Source organism: Hyposmocoma kahamanoa, unplaced genomic scaffold (genome assembly GCF_003589595.1).
Source record: "Hyposmocoma kahamanoa isolate Upper Pololo Valley unplaced genomic scaffold, ASM358959v1 192, whole genome shotgun sequence".
Taxonomy (NCBI): Eukaryota; Metazoa; Arthropoda; class Insecta; order Lepidoptera; family Cosmopterigidae; genus Hyposmocoma; species Hyposmocoma kahamanoa.
The window spans coordinates 6468885-6487886 of record NW_020653719.1 but is presented as its reverse complement, the minus strand read 5'-3'; the positions used below and the strand labels follow the sequence as shown (position 1 = coordinate 6487886).

The window sequence follows — 19002 nt, the reverse complement described above, 5'->3', positions numbered from 1 at the left end:
GATAGTTACACGTATTGTTTTACAATGTACTGGTACTTTTTTTCAAAGTTTGAATTACATTGTAACCATTAGAACTATGACATTCACTGGTTACTTGAATTAAATGAATTAATCATAATAATATAGTCTAAATAATGGGCTGAGGGAGACCCGGGACGTATAAATGGGTTGATGTTGTGTTGTAAGTTCGCCTTGGTCGGCCCTTACCAACTTACCCGCGTACTCTCGTTTCATAAATCTATTTCGTAAATCTTCTTTCATTCATTCACTTATGTCTGAACCATCTACGCATTTCTCTGTCTTTATAATTACATCTTCTGCCACGCTCTCTTATCACACTGTTCCGTAATTTGTTCATCAGAGTCACTCAAGTCATAGCATTAATTTATTCATCATCATCATCATTCAGCCATACGACGCCCACTGCTTTGCATAAGCCCTCTCAATGACCTCTACAACGATCGGTCCTGCTCTGCCGGCGTCTATCGGCTTCCCGCGACCTTTGCCAGATCATCGGTCCACCTGGAGGGGGGTCTACCCACTGAGCGTCGTCTCGTGCGCGGTCGCCATTGCAGAGCCTTTCGGTTCTCCTAGCTATGATATCCTAAGGTTGTCAGAGCGTTTGCTCACTACATCCGATTCATATTAGTTCCGAATCCGAGAAATGACAGTCCGAAATATCACAGGGCTCGTTTTATCGATTTGGACTTAATGAGTGTGTTAATGATCTATGCTTGGAGTTGCTCTGATGGACCGAATTCCTAATGAAGCCATGCGTCAGAGAACTATAGTGACAGACTTGTTCCAGAGTGGCGACCGCGTCAAGGCAAATGTAGTGTAGGACGCCCTGCGCCAAGATAAACGGACGACCTGAGAAAGGTGGCCAGCAGCGGCTGGGTGCGGGCGGCATAGAGTTGGGAGAGTTGGCGTGAATGATTGACAATTTTTAGAAAAATTATTAGAAACAATATTTATCTTGATTGCGTGACGCAGTGAACGCAGGTATTTTTATTCCATCAAAAAAGTAGCAACTCATAATCGCCAGTCCACTATCTCTAATTAATAATGCGAATATAAGACGATTACTAATGTTATAATGAAAGCAATGGTCAGTGTTATACAAAATGAAACAAAGCTAAGAAAATACTAAAAAATACGTGCTAATAAGGTGTTGAATTTAGAAATAAGAGGCACCTTTACGTGTTTAACCACGTTGTTCTCAAGCCTGGCCAAACGAGGGGTGGCCGTTAATGAATAATTAATGTGCTGTTCGCGCCAATTATAATTACGCAAGGAGAGCAATTACCTAGTTCCGATCTAGTGTTTGTTTTTGTTTTGAGGAATTTAATATGAAGACTTATTTTTTTGCTATTCGATAATACATATAGATTGACTTATTTAGAGCTATTTCCAACTTATTGACTTATTGGATTCAATGATTATACGTACCTAATTCGTTCGAATGCGATCGTACCAACAGTGTTATGAAATTTGCGCAGCACACGCCCAATGTGCCATTGCTTGCGATATTAGTTTGTCCTTGCTTCAGGTCGATCGTCTTTTATTTATCCAGGTTTATTTTCACTTAATCTCCCGCGGCTTCCTAAGTGCAGTGGCAATGGAGCTTCTTAGCGGGAGTATGCACCACCACAGTTCGATCCGTAAATACTTCGACTGATTCTTATAAGGGGCGGTGTTCGTTTTTGCACTTCATTTGTTTCTGAGACTGCGTCAGGTGCAGTAATTGAGAAAAGTATATACAGTATTCTGAAACACTGTGACTTCGTCTTGTAGTTCTAGGTGAGTGTTCTAGTAGATTTGTTTTAAGATTTACCAATATTTGATAACATTATCACAATGTTAATATAGTAAGGAACGCCTTAAAACTTAATGTATCAAACAATTACATGTAAATACCACTTGTAATTAGCAAAAAGACTGTAAAATTGCAAACAACATGATTTGTCATCAAGTAAAAGAGAAATTAACAACAGCAACCACCAAAAGTGTAAATAAAAATATAATAATTTGGTTTACAACAAAATGTTCAAAAGTATAAGAGTTACTGCTTGTAGAGTAAATAAATTAACTGTAAGAAAAAAAAGGAAAGGAAAAACTATATCATATGGTTAGTTACTTGGGAGTCATTATAGCGGAACGTATCCTGTTAGGTGAGTCAGTGTGAATATCCAGTCGGTCACTATATTCATTTTCCAGTTTGCACAACTTGAGATAAGCGTAAGTAAAAATTGTACCAAATTTGTCACCTAATAGAAGAAAAGTCTTGTTATGTAATGTAATTAATTCGAATATTGCAATAAAATATCTCACCTTATTAAGACTTTCAACTACATTTGAGAGGTTCTGATGTAAGTGATCTCATTAATTTTCTATATATTTCAAATTAGGTATACACATGTCAGAGTAATACAAAAAGCTAAAAGTTCCATACAACGGAACTCATCCCACCCATAAAATCACTGCTATCTAATTACGAACAATGCGGTGCGTACGCGCAGGTCACGGTGCGTGCCTTGCCCGCCGGAAGCCAGCCCGGACGTCGAGATTGTGCCAGCCCCTGATTCCTTCCGGTGGCTCCCAGCTCATCAAGTGAAAGGGGTCTCGGGAGACAGGAGACCAGCGTGGAGGCTATCAATATTTTTAAAGATAAGTTGCTGTTTAAATATCTTTCATAATCTTTTCACATTCTTTTCTTATTTTAATTATTTTGTACCGCTTAGTAAACCAACGGACAAATTGCAAATATAAATAACTCTCAATGTCAAAAGCCTAGTGTTTCTAGACTTTCAGATTAAATAGCTTCATTTGGTACTTTGTTTTCCACGGACCCTGCATTTTATCAAGTGTCAAACGGTTTTGTCCTTGACAGGAGATATGTAACATGGATTTCCGCTCGAACCTTTAAAATTATACCCCAATCTAAGGTCGTCGTACCCTGATCTTTAGCACGGAACGATTGGCTGATCTTTTTTATTGGCCTGTCATGAGTCACATGATCACGAGTGATTTATCCATGCCAGACGAGATTATTTGGGAAGACGATTTGTGCTGACACTCTGGCACCTAGGACGGTTAGGTTAGGAAATTTGAGAATAGTTATAGAGGTTAGAGAACAAATGAAATACCCACCAATTACCTTTGTTTATGATACCAAGTTACGGGACGCGGCAGTTGCTTTGCCGCTCAGATAGAGCAAAGCTCATAAATATATATATATATATATATATAATATTATTAAATTAATTATTATTGTTATTAATATATATAATATAATATAAATATATATAGATAAATAGCAAAGATCTGAGAGGCACTGCCACTGCGCCGGCACTCGAAAATTAAAAAATATACTGAATGCATCTTACTGCGAATAATGTAATTATTTTTATTTATACATAATACTTAATTGTCCATTTATAAACCAAAACATATAATACTAATACATATAATAATTCATTCAGTTTTTTTATTATCAAATCGTGTTTGCTCAATTCCACAATTTTGATTTACGACCTTATTTGATTTCGTGTGCGATAAGATGACAAATCCGATTGCCTGTACTTGCTCAGACGAGCTCTTTTACAAGGAGCTCTACCGCTACTAAAAAACCTGACCTCAAACTACCGCACACTTAAAAAAGTGTATATATTATTCTTATTTCAATTATTTGAATTTGTATACATACGAGAAGGAATTCCGAAAATTTCATCTAATCCAAAGAAAACGATAGTGCATTGTACAGCAATGATATAAATAATTTATTAACTTGCGAATTCCCCTTTACTACACTGTAACCATTAAAAAACGGACACCTGCGTAGAAGAGACGCGATTCTTCTTATTTTAAAATCTCGTATCGTATCAGTATCCCGTATAAGTATTTTAACCCTATCACAATATTAAGTGCCCCGTATAAACCTAATTAGACAAAAAAATCGCAAACCACAAGAGCCGATCAGTAAACCCGATCGATAAAACGACAACATTGTCTAGCACCTGTGAAGAGGCGTGTTCTCACGGACCACGCTCGCTTCTCACGCGGTCGCCTTACACTTCCTTCCTGTCTGCCCTCTGTGGCCTACGCCGGCGCAGCGCACACTAAGTACCACACAATAATACCGGCCGATCGAGACACTAAAGAAAAATTTAACTTTAAATATTTTACAGCATTGTTCAATAAATATTATTACAGCATTGTTTAATAATTAATAAACATTAAATTTAATTTACAAAAGGCTACACAAGTATACAATGATGTAATAAATTGGTTAAATTCCGTTATTGAACATTGAACTTTAAATTGCTTCCAGTAATAACAAAGTTAATTCTGAAAGAAGTAGTACCACCTTTAGTGTAAAAGTGTTGACGACCTCTGTGGTCGTGGGTTTATACACCGGTTTTTATGGTGTCGCCATCCCTGAGGTCCCGGGTTCGATCCCCGGCCGGGTCAATATAGAAACTCTATGTAGCTAGTTTGTATTTAAATACATTTTTTTAAATTTACAGAAGCGTAATAATTAAGTTTGGATAACGTACATGAGCTTTATATCATTATGTAATCATCAGTATAGCATATTTGTTTAGAAAAATTTTCCACTGTTTAAAATAAATCTTAATGGTGGCACTTCACATGGCAATTTGTATTTGTGTGTTTGGCAAACAATCTCCAAGTGTAGACTGCATGTTTTTTTTTCATGTCAATTTATTTCATTTCCATAATATACAGGTAATGTACAATAAAACCTTAAATACTAGAAAGTAAAACAAGGATTAAATTATATGAATAAAATTGGGTCCCCCGCGCCAAGGTGCCAAAGATGCTGGCAGCGTTCCCCTTTTGTATGGCTATGCTAATGCGTTGGGCAAGGTAGCTTGCTTAGTAAGTGTTTTTAAAATTCACGTCCAGTTTTCAAACGCCTTACCCTTTGAGGGTCAGTGTAATCGATCTAGAGGGCATAGGGCTATAATAGTTTGCCGACCGACCGCCTGGGAACGAGCCACCTTCCGCCCTTAAGTGACAAATCTTTTTTTGATTGTGAGAACTATGAGGGCTCATCGTTGGCGAGGAAGGAAGTTTGTCAAGTGAGGAAACGACGGAAGGTTATCATTGACGCTTTTAAAAGTATTATAGCTCGTTTATACTACTTGGAAATCATATAAATAAATAAATATGCCAGACAACGACGTTAGTTGTCTGATCTCAAACTAGGAAATTCCCTGTACCATTGATTCATTACCTGGAACACTCAGATTAGAATCAATTTAGTAAAGTTTATTTCCCAAGTTAGTCCTACCGAGAATTGAGCTGAGGAACTCCTTGACGCTGGTTCACAATGCAAAGCGTTGGGTCACCGAGGTTACCAATGAATACACAAATACGTAACTTATGATCAGGTTGAGGATGCCGAGTTAAAAGTACTAAGAATAAATGGACTTCAAGTAATAGTAGAGCTCCTTGTGCAACAGTTCATCCAGGGAAGTACTGCCACTTTACCTATTTCTGCCACCAAGCAGTAATGTCAGCATTGTTACGGTCCGGTTTCAAAGAGTAAGGGTGCTGGTGAAATTACAAGCCCATGGGACTCAACTTGTATCTCAGGGTGTCGGGCGCATTGACAGTGCCCCTCCGATCTTTGTGATTTAGAGCTCTAAGTGACAATGCAACTGTTAGGGACAGGCGTGTCTCTTACCACCACGCACACGACTTCTTCGTCCCGTCGCATAGTAATAGGGGTTAAAGTATGAAATTGCCGATTTGTACTGAAAATCTAAATTGTTTATTTTTTAAAAGATAACAAATTTATTTAATCAAAATAGTTGCCATTATTATCTATACATTGCTGCCATCTAATGGGAAGGTTATTAATGCCTTTGCGATAGAACTCCGACGATCTAGACTGCACAAACTGTGTGAAAGCATTTTGTACTGCCTCCTGGGAAGAAAACTTCTTGTCACGTAGATAATTGTCCAAATCACGAAAAAAATGGTAGTCCGTTGGAGCAAGGTCTGGTGAATACGGAGGATGACGAATGGTTTCTAACTGCAGTTCCTGAAGGGTCAAAATGGTTTCTCGTGCTGTGTGAGGTCTCGCGTTGTCGTGGAGCAATAATGGTGAAGATCGATTCATGAGCGGGGTCTGTTTTACTGCTAGTTTTGTCAACATGGTTCGGAGTTCGGCACAATAGACATCTGCCGTTATTGCTTGACCAGATCGGAGAAAACTATAGTGAATAACACCATGCTGAGACCACCAAACAGTTACCATTACCTTTTTATTGGTAAGTTTTGCTTTAGGACACTGTTGTGGCATTTGACCTGGGGTCAGCCATTGCATTTTTCTTTTCCGGTTATCATAAAGAATCCACTTTTCATCACATGTTACAATTCGATCCAATATTCCTTCATTTCTGTACCGGTTCAACAAGGCAACACAAGTTTCAACACGCGTTTCTTTCTGCAGATCAGTCAAATCATGAGGCACCCATTTTTCGTATTTTTTTATTTTCTTGATTTGACGCAAGTGAGTCAATATTGTGGGTAAGGTAACGTTAAACCATGCCGCTAATTCCTGGGTAGTTTGACTAGGATCGGCTTCCACTATCTCTCTTAATTCATCGTTATTCACCTATGTGGGCGGTCTTCCTCGTGAATCGTTCTTTAAGTCGAAATTTCCATCACGAAAGCGTTTAAACCAAAATCGCACGGTGCGTTCATTAGTAGACCCCTCTCTAAACGCAGCATTGATATTGCGGGCTGTTTCTGCCGCGTTGGTTCCGCGTCGGAACTCGTATTCAAAAATCACTCGAATTTTCGCAGTATCCATCTTTCTTGTCTAAATTGAATAACAAAAACAATTGAAAGTCGATATTCAAATGTTTCAAATTTAAAAAAAAAATAAAATCACAGAAACCATTTGAAAAAAGTTTCATTCGAAAACCTCAAACCATGAAGATTCTATGAAAATTCAAAGAACCTATTGCAATAAAACGGCAATTTCATACTTTAACCCCAATATTATTTAAAAAAAAATGGATATAGAGATTCATGCGAGTGGAAAAGATGAACGAGTTTTGTCAGAAGCGAGGTTCATGCATTCTCCAGTAATACTTCCCCAGTGGTGAGAGCAGCAATCAGCAGAGTTAAAGCTTTCCCAGTTCCAAAACAGTAGTAACGTGAATTTTTAACCGACTTCAAAAAAGGAGGTTCTCAATTCGATTGTATTTTTTGTGTGTATGTTACGCGATTACTCCGACATTTGAGAACCGTTACCTCAATAGTGGTCCCATTCAAATTTTAAAAAAATATTCCACCTCTAAGGGTGGCAAATTAGGTGATGAATCCGGTTTATTGGATTTCACCCACCATCAGTTAAACTGTTTCAATAAAACTTGGAAAATAGATGTAATTGTACAAATTTTGAAGTTGTTTTTTTGTATAAAAATGGTGTAAGTTTACTTCGTGTACTGCTTTGGCGTGAGCAATACTAGATATGAGAGTGAGAGGTTAGCTAGAAAGCGACTCGCGCGGCTTCTTTTTCTTCTTCTTGTAATAAATATTAGTGGCATGTTCTGTGTCTTTCACAATTCCGGCTTGACTTCCTTTTATTTTCCAAAAAAAATAGTGCGCTGTCACCCGGTAAAAATTTCTAATCACTAAACAACAACATGGCTTATTTCCCCAGTGTTGCCGTTACGAAAGCCAGAATCCCTCCATATTCCATTTTTTCCCTATAAAAATCATTATATAAGGTAGAATGAAAGTTTAAATACTAGAAACAAACTATGTGAATAAAATTTGGTCCCCGCGGCAAGGTGTCCAAGAAGCTGGCAGAGGATTATAAAATAATCATTATAAATGTCTTTTAAAACAATCATAACCTTTATTTCCATTTTGCAAATAACTTGCTCATAACTACAATTAATATTCAACAATTTCCAATAACATTAAGTCTACAATATTTTTTTTTCTAATTTCCATTAATAATTAATAATAATTTAATCAATGAAAAATCATATTGTTAAAATAAATTAAAATATTTTGTGAAACGTATGTAGCGTAAATTGGAATGTTTTTTGGAAAACCAAAAATAGGTAAGGTATTTATTTTAATTTATTTATATTTTAATTAACAACTTTTGGGACTATAGCGAAAATAGGGTGGTTTCGCATGAATATTAGACATAACTGGTTGATGACTTTACCACTTCGGTCAGCCGTGACTAAGAGGCCTGCAAAGAGCTCTAAATGTTGATTTGTGGTATAGGCTATTTAAATCCGGAAAAAATACAGTCTTTTCCGATGTAAAAAAAAGTCTTTTCCTGTGTAAAAAATAGTCTTTTCCTATGTAAAAAATAGAGTCTTTTCCTGTGTAAAAAATAGAATCTTTTTCCTGTGTGACAATCACGAAAACTTAAGAACTCAATATCTACAATGTAACTTAATATAAACCCCTAAGCACTCAAGCCCGTGGGAACCTCTAACAATGGGTACGAAGTGTTTACCCTCAAGATGCGGTAAGAATGACCCCTGATAACCCTTTCAACAAAAGAAAAATTAAAAGAAGTACGAGTGATATTTTATGGGCCGAAAGCGGTAACAGTTTAGAGGCGTTTCAGTGCGTGCGAAATTAACCAAAAAATACAATAAATTATTAATACTAAGATCGAGTACTAAGAAAAATTCCTTCAATAACAATCATGTTATGATTTTCAATATTTTCCACTAGTTTATTATCAAATAAACTAGTGGAAAATATTGAAAATCATGGTAGTAAAACATTGTGATATTCAAGAAATTTAATATTAAAATGATATATGTTTTCTTTAGGGTTACCGGTATCAAAAACCCTTTGCGTTGTATATTCTGCTTTATTTACTTTTCGGAGTATTTTCAATAGATATCTATTGTGCATAATAGATAGTAACCAAATAGCACGATGAAATGTATATTATGATAGAAAAATATAATTTATATAAGAAGATTGTGATCGTCGCGTGCTATCGTGTCATTAGGGCGCGTCCACACCGGCAATGTGCCGAGCGGATCGGGAGCTACCATTGTGGACCAACTTAGAATGCGTAGAGTTAGGAATATTTAGAAGTTTTTACGTTTATAGAGAATTACAGTATTTTTTACTACCTTTATATTATGACTTAGTAGAATATTCTTCATTGAACTGATTTTTTTTATTTATTATTTATTAACATAACATAATATTATTTATATAATTGTGCAGTTAGCAGTTAGTAAAAACTAAAACAAAACCCTTTACTGAAATAAGGATCAGGACTTTGACAATGAGAACTTGTTATTGAAACAAGATATTATAAGGAAATTCTCAAATATTACAATTGTTTTTGTTCTAATCTAATCTCAAGTGGATTTAAAATTTGTTCTAGATATATAGTGTTTACAGAGTAACTTCATTGCATTTTGTTATATTATATTATATTATATTTTGTTTTTCCGTCAGTATTTTCCATCATCATCAACAGCTTAACTGTTGTACATAACTTTTCACTTGTCATAATTTACCTAATACACCAGAATTAACACACTAAATACTGTCAAATACAACTATTCTATATATTCAAAACTCGCCTATAGTTTTAGCCTAATAATTACACCAACGGCGCGGCAAGCTGTCGTGCCGTACCGGGTCGCGCATCTGTTGCGGACCAACGTTAGTGTGACCTTAGCTTTATTGTTCTTTGTTTCCGAGATGTCATTGTTATTTTTATATCTCAAATACATTTTTTCTTCTTTGATAGTCGATGGTTTTGTTTGAAACCATTTGAAACAAAGCTCTGAATTATTTTCCTTTTTTAAAAATTATAAGTGACAATATAGACTATAAAATTAATGTAATATATTTTTAAGCAGGGGAGGACGTGCAGGGTTGACATAGACAGGGTAGGAATAAAGGTATATTAGGTATCGTCAGCCGTACCGTTGGTAACAATCCTAAATGATTTTTCAGTTATTACTAAATTACATACAACCTAAAAATCGTTAGGTTCCTATGGAACTAACCTATTGAGTGAACTTCCTGATGTGATATTTTACAAGGGCTAAAGCATGACTATGCCATTACAGTCAACAATTGGATCTTACAATAAGGGGCTACTATTGTATGCAATTCTATTTACTAATTAAAATCTTCATTATAATCTAACACCATATGTCCAGTGGGCTTGCCATGTGAACGGTGACTTGCCAATTTTCTTCTGTGTCTTACAAATTAAACTTTCTAACTTGAAAACCTTTTCAATATGCGTATTACCAATGGAATAGAGTTGCATTTGCTATTGGAAAGGTAGTGAAAACTGTCATCTTATAAGTTAGTCTGATCAGTTCCCACTCTACGTCCTTTCCAATTAAACAATGCCGTCTTGAAGGAAGCCATGCATTGTTCTATTTTCAAAGTTTCAAATTATCCCCGTCATGCTGGCCGAAAAGGAACCATGACTCCGCAAGTTTCAATTTCGACTGTCGAAGTCTTGGCTTGATTGGCTGAGTTTTTGTACCGCACTTCCGGGTTGTCGTTCCGAATTTAAACAAATGCGACGATCCGCTCGAATGGTTGTATTGGGAAATTGATATTATTTGGCGTCTTACGTGGCTATTAGAGCGTCTGTCTTCCGGTAGTCAAATGTGTAGTGGCGCGTGCGCATCTAATTGCTTCATTTGGAGCAATAATGCGTGATGAGCTATCGCCACACACTTTCCTTATTTGACTTGAGGTGTTATGCTCCGCTGATGATTGAAATTTATGAGACACGGGCCTAAAATGATAGACATCCTAATTCCAATGATGCCTATCCATCAAAGCGTATCAAACGAAATAATCCTGCTCCCAACCATTCACGCAAACAAATTGAACGAAACTCATAATTTCCAAACTAATCGAATTATTTATGAATTTTAAACTGAAAGTGCGTTCGTTTATTCAAACAGAATACCAACCAATCAGGATTTCGTGAATTTAAAATTTGTTTAAGCCCAGCGGTGCTACAGAAAACCAATACAGTGTACATAGTGCCCTGTAACACTACGCACGGGCTAAGCAAACTCTCGTTTGTGTGGACTCGTGCACACCGGCGCAGCAGCGGCCCATCGTCATGGGCACTCACACAATACGATATTGCAAATGGGCTAGTCGAATGTATTCGTTCGCCCGTCAGCCGCTGGGGGTGGGCAGGGGGAAAGATGCGTTTTTGTGCACTACCCGCTTTAGCTATGTTTATGAAATATAAGTGCGTAACCGATAACGGGCTCTACGGCTTCGAGAGTGTGGGGCGCTTTTCCTGCTCAATTATAAATGTCAGTATCTGACATCTCGACTACACTTCCTCGGCGTGGTAGGCTTTTAAAAATAAACGAGTAGGTATTTATAGTGAGAGAAGCAGACTAAGTGACATGATGCGGGAGTCCATCGTCCTGTGTTAGCCTCAGCTGACTAGCGGTGCTTACGGGCCGGTTCACGCTTCTTTCAGCCCTTACTCGCTCGGATGGAAAGCGACATAAAAGGGTAACTTCGTTACTAAGAAAAAAGAAAAAGTCAAGGCAAACTGGAGGGGATTCAGTCGACGGTTCAGCAATCAGCAGCTAACTTCACTTGCCTAAAGTGTTCTCAGTTCAAATAAAATACGATGGCGTAAACTGGATATGCTAAGACATGTTAAAGTATTCAATTAGTTTACTTAATGACTTTTGCAGATTTCAAAAATGAACTACACAAAATATGTTGATTAAAACACTTTGACGTTAAATAATTAAACATGGAGTAATTGGCGATGCGGTTTGCCCGAAAACCATTGAATTAAAATGGCGTCTAACTAACCTCATGTCAATGGAGCCGTTGTTTCTACCAATTTATTTAGACTAATCTGATACACTGCCGTATCGTAGTAGGCATTTTCAGAGCCTACATGGCGCGTAGGTATACAAAGCAAATGGCGATGTCCACTGCTCCTATACGAATTTTCACACACACGCATAGGCTAGTCAGTTTTACCGCACACTGACGTTCGTATAAAATTTATGGCGCACACTTTTGCAGTCCGGCTATAGAGGCGTAGATCTGCGAAGGGGGATGGAGCTGGTCAGCCATTTCGTGTCGACGAGATTTATAACCTCTCTGTGCGTGCGCTAACTTTAGTAAGATTGTACGGTTGCAACTGACACAGCGTTTTCCTATTTGCTATTGCCATTCATCTCTGTTACTACAGATAGTATATTTATACGTTTCAGCTTAAATATTTCATGACAGTTACATTTCTTTCCTCGTGGCTTCATCGCTTTTCGCGCTATTGCGTAATCGGTCATTTGAATTCGAAAAAAGAATTACGTTCAAAAACCCTATACGAATTTCAGGTGAATTTATCAATTTAAAATTAAAAGTCTCTCCGGTAATACACTGGACGCATTATTTCAAAATGCACGTTAGTGGGGAGGCAGGGTGGCGGCGGGTCAGCCTGTTTGTCTATCGCTGCGTTTCCCACTCAACGGGTGAATTTTCCGAAGCCCATTGCGCTTCCGCCCCCCTCCCCCTTTTAAGCTCTTCTTTATTTTTATTAACGAAATTATAGCGTCTGAATGGTTGGCTACTTATATTGATTAGGTTGCTTGTGCCCGTTAGTTAGACCATGAGGTTCATATTACGTCTAGTTGCTCGATGTATACAGACTTTATCGTTACTTTTAGTTTCTTCCTTTTTATCATTATTGACAACACTGTTTGTTATTGACAGAAGCAAAATTGAAGAAGCAATTGATGAAATTTTTTAATAATTTCGAAACAGAACTCATTTGTATTATTAAGAAAGCTTTAGATTTAATTCAAAATAATGAAACAAAAAACGATTCAAGTTTTGTTTAGAGAAAGGTATAACAAATTCTAGGAAATATTTATTTGCCTACATTAGTGTTACAGGAAATGATTCATAAAATAACAAGAATATCCGAACAAACGATGCGGTATCGAGGGGCGTTCAGAACACGAGCTCAATCGCCTCACACGTCAAGTCTTATCGGAGGCGAAAAGTTGGGCTAGACAGTCGGCGAAATTATATATTTGAATGTAGTGTACGTGTGGCGCACTATAAGTTTACGGAATGAATAAAGAAAAAAATACTATAAATGGTCAGAAATGAATTTATTGTTTCTCAAAATATTCTTCGTTAGCGTTAATGCATATTTTCATACGAATGAATCAATTTTGAATACATTTATGCCACTTCTACGTGACAAACTCTGAAACATATTTTTCATGCTCTTCGACAGCGTCTTCAGGTGATGAAAATCGTTGATCGCGTAACTGGTTCTTAATTTTTGGAAATAAATAAAAGTTACAAGGTCGGGACTACGCGGGATGGCTCATAAGGTCAACGTTGATCACCTACAAAAATTCATTTGTTTGTCTGGCCGTGTGAAAACTGGCATTATCGTGTTGCAAGATGATACGGCGTTTACGGTTATTTTTGCGGAGTTTGTCAATAACTTCGGGCAAACAAATGGTCGTATACCAATCACTATGCACGGAACAACGATTCTCAAAAGCAACAGTAGCCACGTGTCCAGTTTTATTAAAAAAAGAAGCAATCATCCGCTTAGAGGCACTTTGAACGCGCGCTACTTTGGTTGGTTTCGGCTCATTTCGAAAGACCCATACGCTCGATTGCTGCTTTATTTTGGGATCGTAACTATAAATCCATATTTCATCGCCTGTTACTATGTCCCAGACCAATTTTGACACCCCGTCGTTGAATCTGGTAAGCATGGCGATGTTTTTGTTGTTCACAGCAGTGAATGGGCGACCATCGCGAAATTCGTCACTGAGATTCACACGACCGCGTTTGAATTCTGCAAACCAGCTATAAATAGTCATCTTGCATGGTACTTCATCGCCAAAAGCAGTTTGAAGCCGAGCGAAGCTCCGCTGAGCTGTTAAGTTACACTTAAAGTCGTAGAAAATCATAATACCAAAATTTTTACGAGTTAAATCCATGGTGATGTAGACAACCAATTTCTAAAATGACGCCATGATGTAAAAACAAGTAACAGTCAGATGAAACAAACTGTATTCTGCAGCCACAGAGTTCCATTTTCAAGTGTTGTAATTACTTTTTAAATAATGTTTATGTAAATGCCCCCAGTTCCGAAAACTTATAATGTGCCCTATGTAGTTATCTTAAACTTTGGATGAACATTTCACAATTATGAAGAATGTTAGGGCTCACATGTGATTTAAAAACGTAAAAACATCGTCACGCTAATAATTTCAAATTTCTACGTAGGAAACTAGTAAAACATAAGCCACCTATTTGTAGAAACTACTGTATTGAAATGCATAAAGGGAAGCATCGTTCAATAAATATCTGGCTTGAAAATAAAGTATTAAATTCAGGAAAGTATCGAAAGTTTTCCAATTCCCTCCGCATTTGCGACTGTTTGAGCCATGCATTGATAACAGATAGCATCGCGTTCGGTATTCAAAACTACGTTTCTTGATTAATGCGCTTTATCGGCTCATTCGATGTTGGGATTTCGAAATTCAAATTCTTCTACTTTAATTTTCAACCAGGCATGGGTATTATCACATGTAGCCATTCGATGTGTTATTAAAAAAAAGTTTCTTTAATAATCCTCAGCTTAAAATAGGAGGTTTTTAAATTCTATGACAAGTCAACAGTTTACGGTTGGTTTCGAAAATTCCCCCGTTCAAATATTCACAACTTTTCGAACGAGGGGAATGAAAAACTGGCCGACAGAATTTGGTTATGCATAGGTACAGTCTGCGTTTATAAGCTTTGTGTAGGGAAAATATTATTCTGTACAGTGCTCCTGGCGTTTTTGTGTGTGCTCTTTGTTTTATGGGAAAAGTGTAGTCAAGTCTATAAATCAATCATTGGACAATATTTATACTGTTTGTTTATTGAAACTAACAAAAACAATAACCATACTGTGATTACTATCTCTAGATCCATAATCAGGTCACTGAGGCTCAGTCATTGCATTTATAGTCTGCAAATAATATTTTCATAAAGAAGAAGATTGCCGAAAGAAAAAAGAGATTTGTTAAACATTTGTTTCAGTTTTCCGAGTGAATTTAAATTCAGTAATATTAACACATTTTTACAAATAGATTTTCAAATCCTCAGACTTTCATAGCTTGTATGTACAGATCTACAAATTCATCATGAAACCAGCCCGACAGCCATAGATACATATTTAGACATAGACAAAAGACCTGAGGCAAAGTGATGCCGTGGGTCTGATTATTTGAAAATTCATGCGTCGTCCACCCCTGTCAGGCCACAGACAAAATACGGGCATGGACGAAATTCGTCCGGTTTTATGCCGCTGCTAGCCGGGTGAAGCCTGTACATACTGTTTTATATCTAACTAGGTGCATGAACTATATTCTTTTACCTAAAGGTGTAGTAGTAATTATTTAGGTTAGTCTTCTTGAGAAGGCATCCCCTACCAGAAGAAGGATCTTCTGATCAGGTTGAACTATGTCCGGATATTTTTAAGCCACGAAGTATGTCTTCTTCCAGATGGTCGTTTCCCCTGGATTTTTCCTTGCATAATTAATTGGAGCAGGTCGTATTTATCATTACGCATTATGTGACCAAAGTACTGTAGCTGGAATTTTTTAACCATCACCATCTGCAATACTCTTTCATTGGATATTCTATCTGTCCACGATATTTTTAAAATTCTTCTGTATCCCACATCGAATGCTTCTAAGCGATTGTTCATATTTTGAGTTATTGTCCTGGACTCTACGCCATACAGAAGATCTGAAAACACATAGCAACGTGCCAAAGGCACCCTGGTAGAGAGTTTCAAGGATTAATTGCCGAGTAGATCTCTCAACTTCAGAAATGTATTGCGCGCTTATTCTATCCGACACTTCATCGTTATTAAACTGATATAATTATTAACACAAAGAAAAATTACTCCGATCTGACAAAACTTGAACCTGCGTCTGTATGCTAAACTAGAGCCACCGATCTGCCAACTGAGCTACAGCTCGAATCAGCAGACGTTACAATTTTGTTTATGTATTTGTCACAGATATTTTGTAATGGGATTTTTCGCGTTTTATCGTTGTAACGTAATATGAGTAAATAAAATAAATATATATCTAAAATGTCTTGGAAAGTTGTTAGTTTACTTAATAACTAATAGTTAATCTTACCATAAGTAGTTTTTAGCACTTATCCGGTCCAAAAGATGCCCGTGGCCTCCGATCGATCTGCAAAACAGAAATTAAGACTTTAACAAAAAATAGTTGATACTACCTTGGAAAAGCTCTGAGTAGCACTGCAGTTACCATGGACAGGCTTGTCGCTTACCACCAAGCGCATGAATTGTTCGTCCTCTCGCTTGGTATTATATAAAAAAACATTATGCGTCCCATTGCTGTGCACGGGTCTCCTCTATAAAAAGACTTTCGGCAACAGTCTGCCGCGTTGACTCAATGCATCTAGGCAACTCTTTGTGAAAGTGTTCGTCCAGGGAAGTACTGTTACCTTATCTATTTTTGCCGCCAAGCGGTATTGTGAGCTTTACTGTGTTCCGGTTTTGAAGGGTAAGGTGGGGTAAGAAGGGTGATGGTGAAATTACAGGCAATTGGGACTTGTCAACTTATGCATCAGGGTGACAGGCGCAGTGGCTGTGCGTCTCAGATCTTTGCGGACAGATGGGTAACGACACGTAACGTACGTACGTGGTAAGCGTACCACTTCGCACACACGACTTGTCGTTCCGTCATTTGGTATCATAAAAAAATTTATAATTCACTTGTCTCGGAAACTCAACAGGTTGGTTGGTTACATCCTTTCTACCCCGCAGCATCGATAATATCCTGAAATATCGATAATGTTTTGAACCTGCAATAGTGACTTGCCTGACAAGGTACATTAAACACCATTGTCGCCAGCTAGCGAAAATTAAAAAATCCCTCTATTCTTGGGTTCGAAAGTGGAAATGAAAGTGTGACAAAAACAGAGGCTAGACTATTGAAGAAACATTACAGTCCAAGATTTGGGGCACTATGACCAATTAGACGCCTTAGCCTGTCCCGGAGGACGAAAAATTTTACTATGGTATGTGACAAACACGTTTTGTCACTGTAAAACATTTTGAAAAAAACATTTTGAATTTTCAATCACTCACATCAACATAAAGGATGAATATATCTTATGATGAATATCCATGATTTATTTTCTATTTTAAATCCCAATTAATTTTCGATAATAAAATGGATAAAATGCCACGAATTCACACCTTCTCAACTTCACCCTACGAATCTATATTATTGATAAGCTACTTGGCTCACGATATCGATCAATACGGGTAGCCACGTGCGAGACCACCCGGCGGCGGCGCGTGCGCTCAAAATTAGTATTTTTTTATTTCTTGCGACTAGCTGGTTGTAAGATCTTACCACTATGAGAGTTTTCATTAATTTGTGGAAGTCAAATTAATTCTTCCCGAAAGAAAAACTGTATGAAGCCAACTCTTGGCAAGCACAGAGACGTACTTGACATTACATTAACAATAAGTACTATTACAAGTAGTAGGCCGTAGGACTTTGAAAGAAGTCATTACAATATTGTTTATAGAAACGACAAATTCGAATCAAGTCAAGAATCCAATCAAGAATCAATTTTAAATGCACTTTACGTAGTTCTATAAAATATATGACAGATTATAGTTACACTTGTAGGTAAACACGTTGACGGAATTTAAATATTTTTTATAATTTACGCTGAATATTATTATTATTATTATTATTATGTATTATTATTATTAGTTATTATTAAGTGACGAGACGAATAAGTCATGCGCCTAATGGTAAGCTACACGCCTTTATTTATTTCCAACTTACAGATATCATTACAGGTTGTACCTAATGCGACAGTGTGGGCAACAAGTTTTACTTAAGGACTTTTGGCTTGAATAATAGTAAACTGAATAACTATTTAATTATTATTATTATTGAAATAAAACACCCATAAAACCGCTTTTACGAATTCGATCAATAAGCAACAGAATATAACCACGAAACCAGTGACAGCATGTACCTTACGCAACGTTCGGGTAAAGGACGCTTTTTTTAACAAGTTCATGCACGACTATATGAAACAGTGTTCCTGGTCATACAAATTATATTTCCTGCGCATAGATTCTCAAAAGATACCCGTAATACGTATGTAAATAAAAATGCCCGATCTTCAAAAATCGCAAGATGTTAAAACCAGATGTCAACAGGGCGTACGCATACGCAGACCACGCTTTCATTGATCGGTTTTATGATACTTTATTGCAGTTTAAGGCCATTGAAGGGCCTAATTGTCAGGTAAAGGAAGCTCTTGAGGACCGGAAGCAATTTATATGCCCAAGAGTAATTGATTTTCGTGGGGATTTTTGGGATATTACAATGTAATTTATAATAGTACCGACTTGTTTAATAAGAGCATTGCTGCTGAACAGCTAAATATTTCTATAATATTATTGGAAATTGTCCAAACGATGTTAAACATAAAGGTAAGATCATACGTATCATAATTTCTAATAAATGTCTGAATAAAATTACTTTTGAAGATGATTTTAGTAGAAGTAGAGCTCCTTGTGTAAGATATCGTCTAACGTCAAAATTAAGGTACAAAATTTGTTGCAGTTACGTACGATTACAGAGAATCTCCTCTCAACCCTCTTTTGAATTATAAAACATCACTGCAAAGCATTCTTTTTTTTAAATTCTTTTTAATTTTTTAGTCACATCACGTTTTATGTGTGTTAATATTTTTGTTCTTACTGTAACTTATTGTTTTTCGTTCTTTTAATTTAATTTAAAAAATATATTAAATACATTTTGTTTTTTCTTTTAATTTGTTATACAGGTCTAATTCTTGTTTTTCACTTCAATTTTATTTTGTTTAAGTAGGAAGTGTTACACCGTCCGTTTA

The 19002-nt window shown here is 36.8% G+C and overlaps 1 protein-coding gene across 4 annotated transcripts in view; it reads right to left on the bottom strand.

Moving 5' to 3' along the window:
- Nucleotides 1–19002, bottom strand: part of LOC113226450 (homeobox protein prospero) — a 130007-nt gene that overhangs the window by 64911 nt on the left and 46094 nt on the right. For all 4 annotated transcript variants that reach the window (XM_026459070.1, XM_026459068.1, XM_026459069.1 and 1 more), the window contains exon 3: nucleotides 16227–16283. The gene's annotated coding sequence lies outside the window, so the exon portion shown is untranslated. The remainder of the gene's footprint in view (nucleotides 1–16226; nucleotides 16284–19002) is intronic.